This window comes from Bison bison, unplaced genomic scaffold (assembly GCF_000754665.1).
Source record: "Bison bison bison isolate TAMUID 2011002044 unplaced genomic scaffold, Bison_UMD1.0 scf7180017864228, whole genome shotgun sequence".
Taxonomy (NCBI): domain Eukaryota; kingdom Metazoa; phylum Chordata; class Mammalia; order Artiodactyla; family Bovidae; genus Bison; species Bison bison.
In genome coordinates, this window is record NW_011494800.1 from 6,864,238 (window position 1) to 6,877,924 (window position 13,687).

The window sequence follows — 13,687 nt, forward strand, 5'->3', positions numbered from 1 at the left end:
CTGGAGTTTCAGCTTTAGCATCATTCCTTCCAAAGAACACCCAGGGCTGATCTCCTTCAGAATGGAAATCCATTCTTACTCGAACTTAAAAATAGGTGAACACCCTCAAACCATTTTCTGAACTAAACAGATAATCCCTTTAATATAAGATTATCAAGTTTTGAGTAGACATAGATTTCCCAGGTGGTGCTAGTGGTAAAGAACCTGCCTGCCTATGCAGGAGACATAAGAGACGGGGGTTCGATCCCTGGGTGGGGAAGGTACCCTGGAGAAGGAAATGGCAGTCCACTCTAGTATTCTTGCTTTGAAAATCCCATGGACAGAGGAGCCTGGTGTGCTACAATCCATGGGGTCAAAGAGTCAGACACGACTGAAGCAGCTGAGCACAAGGACACTACTTAGGCATATTTCCAGGAAAGAATTGTTGGTTTGGTGGCTATAGTAAACGTATTTGCCAAACCCACTATCCATTTTTTTTTTTTTTGGAAACCGCTTCATCTATCATCCTTGTGAGCAGTCATGTTTGTGCTAAGTAATCACACTTGTTGGCAACAGACAAGTGGACCAGGAGTGAATACTCACCAAGAAGGACAAACTGAGCCCATCAGATCTCCTCTCATAAGACTACTGAACTACAACCGTCAAAAACTACTCAAGTGATGATGAGCGTTTACACTGGAAGACCATACAGAGTGGCTCATTCATTTGGTCGTACCTCCATTCCAAAAGTAATTGCCTGACAGAGACCAGGTACCGAGCTGAGTCAAGAATACAGTCAAAGGACTTCCCTGGTGATCCAGGTTAAGACTGATCCCAATGCAGGAGGCACGGATCCAGCCCTGGTTGGGGAACAAAGATCCCACAGATCAAAAAGTAATCATTAAAAAAAAAAAAGTAATCATTAAGAAAAAAAAAGAAAGAATAGAGTCAGAGTTCTCCAGAATGTGTGGCAAAAAAGAAAAAAAAAAAAAAAAGCCAAGGTAATGCATAACATAAATCATGGAGAGTAAGAATTAAGAGACTGCAAGGAAGCAAGTTTGCAGAGATGAAGGGAGAATTGACTGTGGCAGAAGAAAGCGGAAAAAGGGACCGCTTGACCCGCTCCACCTCGCTTAGGGTGTAAGCCCCGCCTACATTTCCTGCTCTTGGTTTCTGGAACTTCCCGCGATATCTTTTTTTAATAAGTCCTCTCTTTCCTTAAAGTTTTTTGTGTGGGGCTTTGTTCATTCCAAGCCTGTGTGCCCCACCTAAGACAGATGTCACCGTTAATTTTTAATGTAAGCTGGAGACCCTTCCCCACAACCCACACCCCGCCCCCCCGCCTAAAATATATAGAGATGTTTCAATGCCAAAAGGCATTCGAGTTAGTAATTAAACATGGAGAGGAGAGAGGCGCTTTGTTCCTTCCTTTAACCACGGGCTCGCCCCCGCCCCCCAACTTCTTCCTCTGGAAGGTGCATGAAGGGTGTGGAGAGGGGGCGAGAGTGCGGCTGCGTCTCCTTTCCCCGGGTCCCATCACCGGCGGGATATGGGGCTAACTAGCAAGTGACCCAGACGACGAATTCCATTTCCCAGCAAACACATCTCCTCTGGCCCCGAGAGATTCTGATTTTATTTAAATCCTGCTCAGAATTAAATCCCAGCAACATGAAGCTGAAAAGGAGAGCTGGGTGTGAAGTGGAGAGGGAAGCCGGTTCCTAACTTGATCTATCCTAGTGCTGGGGCTTGCAGTGGGAGAGGCTGAGTGTTGGTTAGGGGAGGAGGCAGGGAGCAGCCTTGGTGGAGGGTGCAGACCCCTGGGGGGAGAAGCCAGAAAGCGTGAAGATTTTACTGTGTTTGGTCCCCTTTCTGGACACATCTGTCTCTGAGTGAGTCACCTGCCGGTGAAGCTAGGTCAGGATGCAGATTATGTGATGAAAGAAAGTCATAACCAATTCAGAAGGCTTTGGGAATTTTAAGCAATCTTGGTTGAAATGTTTCTCTGGACCGACTTGCCAATAGATCCTTAAAGATGAATTCATCTTAAAAATCCCTTTTAGGTCCTAATGAGAAGAAGAGAGCACTCTTTAAAGGTGGCTGCTCAGTTTTAGCATCTTCTCCTTCCTGGTTTATTGCCCACTCACTTTCCCAAGGCTCTCTCCCATTTTCTAAAGTTTCCAGTGTGCTCCTGAAATCATACATACCCCTCATAAAATTCAGGGATGGGACTTTCCTGGTGGTCCATTGACTGGGACTCCAAGCTCTCAGTATGGGGAGGGGGGTCCTGGGTTCAATCCCTGGTTGGGGAACTGGATCCCGCATGCTGTATATTAAAGATCCCATGTGCTACAACTGAGACCCGGTGCTGCCTAAATAATTAAATAAATATTTGGGGAAAAAATCAAGAATATATCCCTAAAGTCATTCCCATCTAGGCACAAAGGACTGATGAAGTTATAGGTAAAAATAGTCCCTAAACCATGCATTTTAAAATAAGGCAAAACGGACTAGAGACTCATTCTCCAAGTTTGAGAATTCAAGCATCAGCAGCTTGCAGGATCACCTGGAGAAGGCAGCAGGGATCTCATGAGGTTAATTTGAGAGGCTACACTTGTTCCAATGCCACCACATCTGGGCAAACATCTGGTTACACTGGGACGCATCTGGCGAAGAGAATGAGAGTGACCAAGAATCGTAGGAAACTCACCCCTTAGACCCTCACTCCCTCTCCACTCCCAGGTTACCCATCAAATTCAAGATCTCTCCAGAATTCCTCAGTGATCCCTAAAGGAAGAAACAAAATCTCTGGAAAACTTCAGTATCAGATAAGCTCTGGAAAAATCACTAACAGACGGATTTAGAATGCCGAACAAAGCCCGCGAGTCATATTAAAACATCTTGTTGGTGTTTATCAACTTGAAAAAAGTAAAAGACCATTGATTTTGAAGGAGAAGTTCTTAGCAATACCTGGTTTTTCTTCTTCCTGTTCATGGGCCCAGCGATTCCATCCCCTCCAGATCTTTCCCCATCCATATCCATGCAGCCATCACTTCCACCCACCACCCTAAGGAACACACAGGGTCTCCTTATGCCAAAATCAAAGCAAGAATTGTGTTGGCCAACAAGTTCGTTTGGATTTTTCCAGATGATATGGAAAGGCCCAAATGAACTTTTTGGCCATTCCAATATACTGCTAAGAATCCATTTGCAGTTTGAAGTTAAGATGAGGCAAAGAAGACTATGGGGAGAAAATGATCTAGTAATTCACACGCACAATTAAAAGAGTGATTCACAAAATGCCCAATGTGCTCTCCAGTTTTGTTTTGTTTTATTTGATGCACTAAAGCAGAATCTGTTTCTAAAAGAAAATAAGTCAGGTCTGTACAATACATACTTTCTCCCATATCGTTGTTGTTTAGTCACTGAGTCGTGTCTGACTCTTTGTGACCCTATAGACTCTAGCCCGCCAGGCTCCTCTGTCCATGGGATTTTCCTGGTAAGAATACTGGAGTGGGTTGCCATTCCCTTCTCCAGGGGATCTTCTCTACCCAGGAATCAAACCCATGTCTCCTGCAATGGCAGGTGGGTTCTTTACCACTGAGCCACCAGGGAAGCATAATTACAAGTATTCAAAAATGAAGTCTATCCCTGCAAAACTGAAAAGTCTGTCAGTGTAGTTACTGGTGGGAGAGGCAACTTTCTTGCTCAAACACAAGTAAAATAATCCTTTGCATCATGATTCTTCCTGAAGAGACTTGCTCTCATACTCTTTGAACACACCTCCAACTGATTTAATAGCATCTGAGCCAGGGAAGTTCACTTCCTCTTTAGGGCAAATGTGATGTGAGCTCGTGATGTGAACTCAGGAGGAACAGTTTCCAAGGGCAGGACGTTGTCTAAGGGAGGATCATTGTCAAGCCAAGGAGATACGGATTTTGTTGTTCATTTACATGATGTTCAGGGCTGGTGAGCCTCGGTTTCTCCATTGTTGTACTTATTAAAATAAAAAAAAGTAGGGCTTCCCAGGTGGCGCTAGTGTTAAAGAACCCTCCTGCAATATAGGAGACATAAGGATGCAGGTTCTATCCCTGGGTTGGTAAGATCTCCTGGAGAAAGGAATGGCTATCCACTCTGGTATTCTTGTCTGGGAAATCCCATGGACAGAGGAGCCTGGCGGGCTATGGTCCATAGGGTCACAAAGAGTCGGATACGACTGAAGTGACTTAGCACATACTTGTACAAAAGATAAGGCTATTTGGGCTTTCTTTTGTGATAGAGTTTCCTGCACCCACCCTAGTAAAGGCAGGGCCACAGCACGCAGCCCCTCTTGGGACACACGCTGTGCTTTATTTACCGATAACACAAGTGATAGTGAGCTAATGTGATCTTTCTGTACCTGGTCCGCACTCTGGTCCTCACGATTCTCAGCTAGTTATCTTCTCTTCGCTTCTGCGTCCCTCATTGCTCAGATTGTTCTTACAGGGAAAATCTAGACAACAAAGAGGGGAAACTCTAATGCCATCATGTTTGGCACCACGACCACTAACCACTGTGAAAACCTTTTATAAAAAGGCTATTATTCCACTTATAATCTGCTCTCATGCCGGCTTTTAACTAACTGGAGGAGTAGCTGCACTAAGGTGGAAAGGTTTGTGACCCATCTGTTGAGTGTATAATTTCCTTTTCATTGGCTAGCACAGCCCAATAAAAAAATATTATTAGGTGCACTAACTCAATCAGCAAACAAATGACAGGCAGATGGCCTTCAAAAACAATACAGACCATGAATGCCACAGAGCCGGCCACCAAGTGGGCCCCAGCTTCCAGGCAGCCTTTGTCTGAGAACACTCCACTGGGTTAAGTGATGCAAAATACAGCAGAAAGAGAGAGAAGCTGTGTGTAAATGAGGGAGAAGTTAACGGCCTCTGAAGTGCTCTGTGAAAGGCTGTGATAATTCTACTGGGGAAAAGAGAAGAAAAAAAAAAAAAAGGCATCCTACTTAAATCATGTATTTTTGTGATGGTGCTGAAATCCAAAAGATCATTTTCACATGACACATCACTTTTAAATCCCTATTGTAGGCAGATTTTTTTTTCTCAAAAGGGCCCTTTATCTGATAGAATTTTCTCAAGTTATGTCTTAGCTGAGTGATACAATTTGGTGAGTAGAAGTTTCTGTATGAGAGCATTTTACTGGTTGAATAAAAGGCAGGAAGACAGGCGAAAGAGAGAGAAGGAAGGAAGGGAGGGAGGAAGGAAGGGAAAAAGAAAGAAGGACTTCTCTGGTGGTCCAGTGGTTAAGACTCCTTGCCTCCACGGCAGGGGATGCGGGTTTGATCCCTGGTCAGAAAACTAAGATCTCACAGGCTGTGCTGCTCAGCCCCCCAAAAAAAGGAAAGAGAGAGAGAGAGAGAAGAAAGGAAGGGAAGAAAGAAAGAAAAGAAAGAGACTTAGCTTTTAAATATTTTGAAAGATAGGTGAGGTAATTTTTGGCTTTGGTAATTTCAAAGAGAATTTAGCACTTGACACGCCTGCAGACAATAACCTCCAGACTGTATCCTGTCTTTTAGATGAAAGATATCCACAACTAGTGAAATTAAAAGTTTTTTCCTTGTAAAAATTATGCAAGTTTGTAGCAAAAAAAAAAAGTGAGAAGTACAGAAAGATCATCCAACATCAGAAAACAATCACTCAAATTTCACCACCCGGAATAACCCTGCTGATAATGTATCATCTATCCCTCCCAGGACTTTAAAACTATGCTTTATTTACATATTTGAAAATATGTTTTACATTCTTTTTTTACTTAGCCTGATATCAAAGTTCTTTATAATTATTATTTCAAACAGCTGCATAATATTTCACTGTATGGGACATAATTTTTTTCATATCTTAGAGAGACAATAACCTGTGTGCCTTGCTAGCTTTATAAATTTGGGAAATTAATATAACCTCTGAGCCTCGATTTTTTGTAAATGGATACCATAAAAACACCTGTAGCATTATTTTCAGAGAAGGCAATGGCACCCCACTCCAGTACTCTTGCCTGGAAAATCCTATGGACGGAGGAGCCTGGTAGGCTGCAGTCCATGGGGTCGCTGAGGGTCGGACATAACTGAGTGACTTCACTTTCACTTTTCACTTTCATGCATTGGAGAAGGAAATGGCAACCCACTCCAGTGTTCTTGCCTGGAGAATCCCAGGGACGGGGGAGCCTGATGGGCTGCCATCTATGGGGTCGCACAGAGTTGGACACAACTGAAGTGACTTAGCAGCAGCAGCATTATTTTGCTGTGGACATTGAATTAAATTGGAGAAGGAAATGGCAACCTACTCCAGTATTCTTGCCTGGAGAATCCCATGGACAGAGGAGCCTGGCAGGCTACAGTCCATGGGGTTACAAAGAGTCAGACATGACTGAGTGACTAACACACACGTTTAGTGTTAGTCATTAACACTAAATATATTAGTACTAGTATTTAAATTTGCCTGGTACATAGTAAGCAATCAATAAAGTGTGTTAGTCACTGAGTCGTGTCCAACTCTTTGCGATTCCATATACTGTAGCCCGCCAGGCTCTTCTGTCCATGGGATTCTCTAGGCAAGAATACTGGAGTGGATTGCCATTTCCTTCTCCAGGGGATTTTCCCAACTGAGGAGTTGAACTCCTCAGGAGTTGAACTGACTGACCTATGAGGGAAGCCCAAGCACTCAATAAAAGTTATAAAATAATGATACATAAGAATTTTTATTCACATTTCAGATGATTGCCTTAAGATACATTTCTAGATTTGAAATTAAGGACAAAATATCTGAACATTCATATGATCTTAATACATACCATAAACTTCTTCTACATATGTGTATGGTAATAATTTATATCCCATCAGTAATAGATGAGTAACCCTTGCCTACAATTAAAATCCTTTTTTTAAAACTTTAATTGATAGGTCAAAATATGGTGTCTCATTACTCATTAAATTTGGAGTTTTTACCAAGGGAAAGCAATGAAAGCTGCTTTCTTTTATTTTATTTTTTGGCTGTACCATGCAACATGCTAAATTTATCCAACCAGGGATCAAAACTGCACCCACTGTGGGGTTTCTTTAATTTAAAATTTTCTCAATGTTTATTAAGTATTTACATTTTTTCTTTTTTGCATGAATTGGCAAAATTTCTATTTGTTCCTTTTGCTGTCTGGGTCATTTTAATTCCTCATTCCAAATCATTGAGACACACTTAAAACAACTCCCCAGTGTTTGCTGCTGCTGCTGCTAGGTCACCTCATTATTTCAGTGTTAACTCTGCTTTACCATCATCTCACACTACACAGCGGCTAAACCAGTACTCTCTACTTTTTTGTGTGTGTTTTGTTGTTTATCACTATTATATAACTTTTGTTTTCTTTTTTGTTCAGTTCAGTTCAGTCACTCGGTCATGTCCGACTCTTTGCAACCCCATGGACTGCAGCATGCCAGGCTTCCCTGTCCATCAACAACTCCCAGCGCTTGCTCAAACTCATGTCCATCAGTCGGTGATGCCATCCAACCATCTCATCCTCTGCCATCCCCTTCTCCTCCCACCCTCAATCTTTCCCAGCATCAGGGTCTGTTCCAATGAGTCCATTCTTTGCATTGGGTGGTCATAGTATTGGAGTTTCGGCTTCAGCATCAGTTCTTCCAGTGAATATTCAGGACTGATTTCCTTTAGGATGTACTGATTAGATCTCCTTGCAGCCCAAGGGACTCTCAAGAGTCTTCTCCAACACCACAGTTCAAAAGCACCAATTCTTTGGCACTCAGCTTTCTTTATGGTCCAACTCTCACATCCATACATGACTACTGCAAAAACCATAGCATTGACTAGATGGACCTTTGTTGGCAAAGTAATGTCTCTGTTTTTTAATTTGCTGTCTAGGTTGGTCATAGCTTTTCTTCCAACGAGCAATTTTAATTTCATGGCTGTAGTCATAATCTGCATTTCTTTTTTGTATCCTAATCCTATTTTTAATTTAAATTTATTTTTAATTGGAGGATAATTGCCTTACAATATTGTGTTGCTTTCCAATGTATATTAACATGAATCAGCCATAGGTGTACATATGTCCCCTCCTGAGCCTCCCTCCTACCTCCCACCCCACCCCTTCCCCCACTCTAGGTTGTCACAGGGCACCTGATTTGAGCTCCTTGTGTCATACGGCAAATTTCTATTGGTTATCTAATTTTACATATGGCAGTGTATATGTTTCAAGGCTCTCAATTCGTCCCACGCTCTCCTTCTCCCACTGTGTCCACGGTCTGTTCTCTCTGTCTGTATCTCCACTGCTGCCCTGCAAGTAGGCTCATCAGTACCATCTTTCTAGGTTCTATATATGTGTGTTCACATATGATATTTTTCTCTTTCTGACCTACTTCACTCTATATTACAGGCTCTAGCTTCATCCATCTCACTAGAACTGACTCAAATTTGTTCCTTATTGTGCTTGAGTAATATTCCATTGTATATATGTACCACAGCTTCTTTATCCATTCATCTGTCAATGGACATCTAGGCTGCTTCCATGTCCTAGCTATTGTAAGTAGTGCTGTGATGAACACTGGGGTATGTGCCTTTTTCAATTATAGTTTCTCCATAATATATGCCCAGTAGTGGAATCTGCCTGCAGTGCAGAAGACCCGGGTCGATCCCTGAGTTGGGAAGATCCCTTGGAGGAGGAAATGGCAACCCACTCCAGTATCCTTGCCTAGAAAATCTCATGGACACAGGAGCCTGGTGGGCTGCAGTCCATGGGGTCGCAAAGAGTCGGGAAGGACTGAGCAACTAACACAGTGGGATTATTGGATCATATGGTAGTTTTATTCCTAGTTTTTAAAGTAATCTCCATACTATTTTCTATAGTGATTATATCAATTTACATTCCCACCAACAGTGTAAGAAGCTTCCCTTTTCTCCACACCTTCTCCAGTGTTTATTGTTTATATATTTTTTGATGATGACCTTCTTGACCATTTTGGTTTTGATTTTCATTCCTCCAATAGCAAGCCATGTTGAGCCATGAAACACACATCTTTTCATGTGTTTCTTAGCCATCTGTATGTTTTCTTTGGAGAAATATCTGTTTAGGTCTTCTGCCCACTTTTTGATTGGGTTGTTTGTTTTTCTGGTATTGAATTGCATGAGCTGCTTGTATATTTTGGAGATTAATCCTTGGTCAGTTCTTTCATTTGCTATTATTTTCTCCCATTCTGAGAGTTGCTTTTTCACTTTGTTTATAGTTTCCTTCCCTGTGCAAAAGCTTTTAAGCTTAATTAGGTCCCATTTGTTTATTTTTGTTTTTATTTCCATTATTATGGGAGATGGGTCATAGAGGATCTTCCTGTGATTGATGTCAAAGTGTGTTCTGTCTATGTTTATGTCTAAGAGTTCTATATTTTTTGGTCTTACATTTAGTTCTTTAATCCATTTTGAGTTTATTTTTGTGAAAGGTGTTAGGACATGTTCTAATTTCATTCTTTTGCATTCAGTTGCATTACATGCAACTGTCCAATTTTCCCAGCACCACTTATTGAAGAGACTATCTTTTCTCCTTTATATGTTCCTGCCTCCTTTGTCAAAGATAAGGTGCCCATAGGTGCTTGAGTTTATCTCTGGGCTTTCTATCTTGTTCCATTGGACTGCATTTCTGCCTCTGTGTCGTACCATACTGTCTTGATGACTGTAGCTTTATAGTACAGTCTGAAGTCAGGAAGGTTGATTCCTCTAGCTCCATTCTTGTTTCTCAAGATTGTTTTGGCTATTCGAGGTCTTTTGTAGCCCATACTCCATCCAATCTATTAGGGCCCAAGAAATACATTCCCCTTCATGATTTCAACTTTTAAAGGGAAAAAGCTACAGATGGGATGCTTCCACGGAAAAGACAGATGGCTGCCAAGAGACCTCCCAGAGTGTAAATGTCCATGCCCATGGTCTGGCAACAGTAGTCTGCAGTTTTCCATCATAGTGACTAATGGCAGAATTTTGATTCACCAGTTATCAATTAGCTTCATTGGTTCAAATCCACTGATTCCCTAGCATCTATTAGTTTAACACACACAAACTCACACCACCCTTATGGTACCATAGCCCCTCTAACATTTCAGTGCCACAGCCTTAAATAAGCCTGCATGTCATCTCCATCAACTAGACATGACTGTCTCAGTCACTGTGATGTTGCAACATGTTACATCACTCATGCACAAGCAGCAACTGGGCTTCTGCTATAGTCTGATTGGTGAGGGATATAGCTCAAAATCCCATCCTGCAGGTTGGCATTCTAGAAACTCTCCTACTACCAACTGTCTCCTAAGGTCCCCTGCAAGCAGAGCCTAACACAGGCTGAGAATGAGATTCCAGAGATAAGATGTCTTACAGTGAGTGGACAGGGAAACACGTCCACCCAAGGACATTTTACTGTATTGGCCACTACTAGAGGCTTTTGGGTCTCAATTCTAAGAGACCATTTGAGGAGTCATAAAATGTGTCTCCAGTCAGTCAGCCTAGATGATGAAATGGGGGAACATGTATCCCATTTCTTGTTGGTCAAGGGAGGTCTCAGAGGTATGAACGCCCTCACACTTGCAGGCTGTGTAAGCACAAGTGTGAGCAGCTTCCTGTGGGGATCAGAGAAGCCTGAGGTCCCTTCCCTCACTGGAATAAAACCCAAGAGAAAGTGAACAGCTGCCTTATCTTCTTTAATCAAATGGCATCTACTGTCTCCATACATTTTCTGGGGTTGGTCAGGAAAAAGGTAAAAGTATTACCTTGGTTTGAATTGTATGCTGATTAGGTAAAATCTGTTTATAAAAATCTGATCTACTTTTTCCTAATCTAGGTTTTGTCCTGATAGGAGTGTTCCTTTCATCACAAAAGGCTCAGCATTGCCATGAAGACTTGCGCCGCCCTGGTGATGGTTGTGTCCTCTTTTTCAGTAAATTTCTGGTTATACTTTGAAAATGTCCAACTTGAAAAGCTTTTAGGACTTCCCTGGGGGCATAGTGGTTAAGAATCTGGCTGCCAAGGTAGGGAATATGGGTTGGATTCCCAGTCTGAGAAGATCCCACATGCCATAGGGACACAGCTACTGAGCCTGTGTGCCTAGAGCCCACCACAAGAGAAGGCACCACAAAAAGAAGCCTGTGCTCCGCAACCAGAGAAAGCCCATGTGCAGCAACACAGATCCAGAGCAGCCAAAACTAAGTAAATTGATAAATTAATTATAAAAAAAAAAAAAGCTTTCAGCCAAAATTTAGAAGGTTGTCTTTCAAAACAAGGAGCTGCTCTGCTTCCTCCAGATATGTATTCCACTAAAAGCTTCAAATTAGGGAGCATCCTTCTCTTTCTTTCTTTTATACTTTTCTCTTCTCAACCTTCCAGCTCTTACTAAATAAGTTCTAACACTCAGGAGCATGTATTCTTTTAGCATCTCAAGCTGAAATGAGACTGTTGAGATAAAATTTAAGTCATCATTGCTCACATCTAAATATCTATTAATTTGTAAAGCAACTATACTCCAGTAAAAATTAATTAAAAATAAAGTTCATACCAGAAATTATAGGGGAAGGAAAAATTATTGGCAAAGGCAATACTAATAGAGGGAAGGAATGTGCTTGATTAGAGTATACCAGGCGGCTCAGTGGTAAGGAATCCACCTTTCAGTGCAGCAGCTGCAGAAGACAAGGGTTCTATCCCTGGGTTGGGAAGATCCCCTGGAGTAGGAAATGGCAACCCACTCCAGGATTCTTGCCTGGGAAATTCCATGGACAGAGGAGCCTGGCGGGCTACAGTCCATGGGGTCACAGAGTCGGACATGACTGAGCACATGTGCCATGTTGCAAAAATATTTTTAAATGTTGTGCAAAACTCAACCTTAAATCTTATTAGATATTGCTTTGATATTAGATATTACTTAGATAATATTTAGATATTACCCAGTCCAATAATCTAGATCTGATATTACCCTCTTTTTTTATCTGGATAGGAAAACTGGATTACAGGGCATTACCCATCTCATAAAATTGTGTGCAAGGAACTTGAGAAAAACAGGAATCATACTTATTAAAGCTGAAACTAGACATTGATGAAAAAATAAAAATAAAAAGTAAATATCTATTATTAAAATGTGCACATGGAAACCATCATCTTTAATTCCAAGATTTTATAAGAACCAATTTAGAGACTGTCAAGACAGTCATCTGGAGAAGGAGAAAATAAAAGGGGCCCAAGAGACAGCTCTGCGAAGTTCGGGTGTGCAGAGCCAGCAATGAGCCTGACGCCTCTGAGCGTTAACACATGGTCCCTCCATCCAAGGTCTGTATATGCAACTCAGCTGCCGGACTGACAGAAGATTTGGGGTTGTTAACACACACTTCATTAAAATACCAGCTAAAATCCAAGTTCGAAATCCCACAGTTTGTGTTAGTTGATAAAACTCAATTGCTTCTAATTACTGTTAGTGCAGCTTTAAAATAATATTTTGTTGTAATAAAGGATTCAATATGACAAGTGAGGGTTGGCCTGCTGAACTGGAAACCCCGGGCCAGAGGGAATATGTGCGTACACAGCATTCTCTGCTCTGCCTGACTTGTTTCTCTAAAAATTTTCTAGGCATTCAACAGAGAAAAAGTGACCAGTCTTCAAATGGGTTTTGAAAGGGTGAGGACAGCTCAAACATGGGATGTGATCTGCATCTCTGATTAGTCACTGCAGCTTAGGGACTGCTGGATTGAAACGAGACATGCAGAGTGGTGGTTTTCCAGTGCTTTTCTGGAAATGGACCACAACTAACCACCATCCTCTTCTTCCAGTACCCCCCACTGCTTGCTGCTGCTGCTAAGTCGCTTCAGTCGTGTCCCACTCTGTGCAACCCCATAGACGGCAGCCCACCAGGCTCCCCCGTCCCTGGGATTCTCCAGGCAAGAACACTGGAGTGGGCTGCCATTTCCTTCTCCAATGCATGAAAGTTAACAGTGAAAGTGAAATCACTCAGTCGTGTCCAACCCTCAGCAACCCCAGACTGCAGCCTTCCAGGCTCCTCCATCCATGGGATTTTCCAGGCAAGAGTACTGGAGTGGGGTGCCATTGCCTTCTCCGAGTACCCCCCCATCCCTTCGTAAAAGGTTGTCAAGATTGGCAGACTTTAAAATAAAGCATCTTTGCACACTGAAGTGTTAGTTGCTCAGTCCCGTCCAACTCTTTGTGATCCAAAGACTGTAGCCCACCGGGCTCCTCTAAGAGATTCTCCAGGCAAGAACACTGGAGTAGGTTGCCATACCCTCCTCCAGGAGATCTTTCCTATCCAGGAGTCAAACCTACATCTCCTATGTCTCCTGCATTAGAAGTGGATTTTTTACTTCTTCGCCACTGCAGAAGCCCCCAAAACTGGGATTGTGCATAATATTTGTTTAATGACTTTTCTCTACAAGCCCCAAAGGATGGACAAGTCTCTTGTCCTGTCTTTTCTACAGCCATATTCGAAGTGCATGAAGCATAGTAATTGACTTCTTAAATAAATGATAACAAAGATCAGAAAAGTGAGGTGATGTTTACAAGTACTGCAAAGAGTGAATGAGATACTAATATGGAGACATTGGCTAGAGGCAAGGTGAAATGGTGAAACAGATCTCATTGAACCAGGAAGCAAGCCGTATCTTCTCATCTTATTGGCAGATACC